Raw genomic sequence first — 4,256 nt, 5'->3', positions numbered from 1 at the left:
TCACCCTTTGGAGGTAGGAGCTCCTACTTCCATGGGCATTATTCCTCCCCGGGACCTACTGCCAAGTGTGGCCGGGGAACAGTGACTCTTGGCCGGATAGGCCAAGTGGCTTCTCCCGCTGACTTGCCCCTATTGAAGTAGGAGCTCTTACTTCCATGGGCATTATTCCTCCCCGGGACCTACTGCCAAGTGTGGCCGGGGAACAGTGACTCTTGGCCGGATAGGCCAAGTGGCTTCTCCCGCTGACTTGCCCCTTTGGAAGTAGGAGCTCTTACTTCCATGGGCATTATTCCTCCCCGGGACCTACTGCCAAGTGTGGCCGGGGAACAGTGACTCTTGGCCGGATAGGCCAAGTGGCTTCTCCCGCCGACTTGCCCCTTTGGAAGTAGGAGCTCCCACTTCCATGGGCATTATTCCTCCCCGGGACATACTGCCAAGTGTGGCCGGGGAACAGTGACTCTTGGCCGGATAGTCCAAGTGGCTTCTCCCGCTGACTTGCCCCTTTGGAAGTAGGAGCTCCTACTTCCATGGGCATTATTCCTCCCCGGGACCTACAGCCAAGAGTGGCCGGGGGACAGTGACATGTGGCCGGATAGGCCAAGTGGCTTCTCCCGCTGACTTGCCCCTTTGGAAGTAGGAGCTCCTACTTCCATGGGCATTATTCCTCCCCGGGACCTACTGCCAAGTGTGGCCGGGGAACAGTGACTCTTGGCCGGATAGGCCAAGTGGCTTCTCCCGCTGACTTGCCCCTATGGAAGTAGGAGCTCTTACTTCCATGGGCATTATTCCTCCCCGGGACCTACTGCCAAGTGTGGCCGGGGAACAGTGACTCTTGGCCGGATAGGCCAAGTGGCTTCTCCCGCTGACTTGCCCCTTTGGAAGTAGGAGCTCTCACTTCCATGGGCAGTATACCTCTCGGGGACTTAGAGCCAAGTGTCTTCACCCTTTGGAGGTAGGAGCTCTTACTTCCATGGGCATTATTCCTCTCCGGGACCTACAGCCAAGTGTGGCCGGGGAACAGTGACACTTGGCCGGATAGGCCAAGTGGCTGCTCCCGCTGACTTGCCCCTTTGGAAGTAGGAGCTCCTACTTCCATGGGCATTATTCCACCCCGGGACCTACAGCCAAGTGTGGCCGGGGGACAGTGACATGTGGCCGGATAGGCCAAGTGGCTTCTCCCGCTGACTTGCCCCTTTGGAAGTAGGAGCTCCTACTTCCATGGGCATTATTCCTCCCCGGGACCTACTGCCAAGTGTGGCCGGGGAACAGTGACTCTTGGCCGGGTAGGCCAAGTGGCTTCTCCCGCTGACTTGCCCCTTTGGAAGTAGGAGCTCCTACTTCCATGGGCATTATTCCTCCCCGGGACCTACTGCCAAGTGTGGCCGGGGAACAGTGACTCTTGGCCGGGTAGGCCAAGTGGCTTCTCCCGCTGACTTGCCCCTTTGGAAGTAGGAGCTCTTACTCCCATGGGCAGTATACCTCTCGGGGACTTAGAGCCAAGTGTCTTCACCCTTTGGAGGTAGTAGCTCCTACTTCCATGGGCATTATTCCTCCCCGGGACCTACTGCCAAGTGTAGCCGGGGAACAGTGACTCTTGGCCGGATAGAACTAGTGGCTTCTCCCGCTGACTTGCCCCTTTGGAAGTAGGAGCTCCTACTTCCATGGGCATTATTCCTCCCCGGGACCTACTGCCAAGAGTGGCCGGGGAACAGTGACTCTTGGCCGGATAGGCCAAGTGGCTTCTCCCGCTGACTTGCCCCTTTGGAAGTAGGAGCTCCTACTTCCATGGGCATTATTCCTCCCCGGGACCTACTGCCAAGTAAGGCCGGGGAACAGTGACTCTTGGCCGGATAGAACTAGTGGCTTCTTCCGCTGACTTGCCCCTTTGGAAGTAGGAGCTCCTACTTCCATGGGCATTATTCCTCCCCGGGACCTACAGCCAAGCTTGGCCGGGGGACAGTGACATGTGGCCGGATAGGCCAAGTGGCTTCTCCCGCTGACTTGCCCCTTTGGAGGTAGGAGCTCTTACTTCCATGGGCATTATTCCTCTCCGGGACCTACAGCCAAGTGTGGCCGGGGAACAGTGAAACTTGGCCGAATAGGCCAAGTGGCTGCTCCCGCTGACTTGCCCCTTTGGAAGTAGGAGCTCCTACTTCCATGGGCATTATTCCTCCCCGGGACCTATAGCCAAGTGTGGCCGGGGGACGGTGACATGTGGCCGGATAGGCCGAGCGGCTTCTCCCGCTGACGTCATCGCTTTGGAAGTAGGAGCTCCTACTTCCATGGGCTTGTTCCTCCCCGGGACTTGCCGCCAAGTCTGGCCGGGGGACAGTGACATGTGGCCGGATAGGCCAACTGGCTGCTCCCGCTGAGCCCCTACTTCCATGGGCTTGTTCGTCCCCCGGGACTTGCCGCCAAGTCTGGCCGGGGAACAGTGACATGCCGCCGGATACGGCCGAGCGGCTGCTCCCGCTGACGTCATCGCTTTGGAAGTAGGAGCTCCTACTTCCATGGGCTTGTTCCTCCCCGGGACTTGCCGCCAAGTCTGGCCGGGGGACAGTGACATGTGGCCGGATAGGCCAACTGGCTGCTCCCGCTGAGCCCCTACTTCCATGGGCTTGTTCGTCCCCGGGACTTGCCGCCAAGTCTGGCCGGGGAACAGTGACATGCCGCCGGATACGGCCGAGCGGCTGCTCCCGCTGACGTCATCACTTTGGAAGTCGGAGCTCCTACTTCCATGGGCTTGTTCCTCCCCGGGACTTGCCGCCAAGTCTGGCCGGGGGACAGTGACATGTGGCCGGATAGGCCAACTGGCTGCTCCCGCTGAGCCCCTACTTCCATGGGCTTGTTCGTCCCCGGGACTTGCCGCCAAGTCTGGCCGGGGAACAGTGACATGCCGCCGGATACGGCCGAGCGGCTGCTCCCGCTGACGTCATCACTTTGGAAGTCGGAGCTCCTACTTCCATGGGCTTGTTCCTCCCCGGGACTTGCCGCCAAGTCTGGCCGGGGGACAGTGACATGTGGCCGGATAGGCCAACTGGCTGCTCCCGCTGAGCCCCTACTTCCATGGGCTTGTTCGTCCCCGGGACTTGCCGCCAAGTCTGGCCGGGGAACAGTGACATGCCGCCGGATACGGCCGAGCGGCTGCTCCCGCTGACGTCATCACTTTGGAAGTCGGAGCTCCTACTTCCATGGGCTTGTTCCTCCCCGGGACTTGCCGCCAAGTCTGGCCGGGGGACAGTGACATGTGGCCGGATAGGCCAACTGGCTGCTCCCGCTGAGCCCCTACTTCCATGGGCTTGTTCGTCCCCGGGACTTGCCGCCAAGTCTGGCCGGGGAACAGTGACATGCCGCCGGATACGGCCGAGCGGCTGCTCCCGCTGACGTCATCACTTTGGAAGTCGGAGCTCCTACTTCCATGGGCTTGTTCCTCCCCGGGACTTGCCGCCAAGTCTGGCCGGGGGACAGTGACATGTGGCCGGATAGGCCAACTGGCTGCTCCCGCTGAGCCCCTACTTCCATGGGCTTGTTCGTCCCCGGGACTTGCCGCCAAGTCTGGCCGGGGAACAGTGACATGCCGCCGGATACGGCCGAGCGGCTGCTCCCGCTGACGTCATCACTTTGGAAGTCGGAGCTCCTACTTCCATGGGCTTGTTCCTCCCCGGGACTTGCCGCCAAGTCTGGCCGGGGGACAGTGACATGTGGCCGGATAGGCCAACTGGCTGCTCCCGCTGAGCCCCTACTTCCATGGGCTTGTTCGTCCCCGGGACTTGCCGCCAAGTCTGGCCGGGGAACAGTGACATGCCGCCGGATACGGCCGAGCGGCTGCTCCCGCTGACGTCATCACTTTGGAAGTCGGAGCTCCTACTTCCATGGGCTTGTTCCTCCCCGGGACTTGCCGCCAAGTCTGGCCGGGGGACAGTGACATGTGGCCGGATAGGCCAACTGGCTGCTCCCGCTGAGCCCCTACTTCCATGGGCTTGTTCGTCCCCGGGACTTGCCGCCAAGTCTGGCCGGGGAACAGTGACATGCCGCCGGATACGGCCGAGCGGCTGCTCCCGCTGACGTCATCACTTCGGAAGTCCATGCACGGGGCAAGGCTCGCACTCCAGGCGAGAACCAGCTCTGCGGGGCCGGCGGCGCGTGCTTGGCTGAACCCCCGTGACCAACGGGGGCTAGACGTCGGAGGCATGCCCGCAGAGGTGCACCCCTCGCCGGCCACACTCTCTGACATCCTCCGGCCTCTGCTCCGCGCC

The sequence above is a fragment of the Engystomops pustulosus genome, unplaced genomic scaffold (genome assembly GCF_040894005.1).
Source record: "Engystomops pustulosus unplaced genomic scaffold, aEngPut4.maternal MAT_SCAFFOLD_379, whole genome shotgun sequence".
In the NCBI taxonomy this organism is placed as follows: domain Eukaryota; kingdom Metazoa; phylum Chordata; class Amphibia; order Anura; family Leptodactylidae; genus Engystomops; species Engystomops pustulosus.
The sequence above is the reverse complement of the archived record's forward strand: the minus strand, read 5'-3'. Positions refer to the sequence as shown.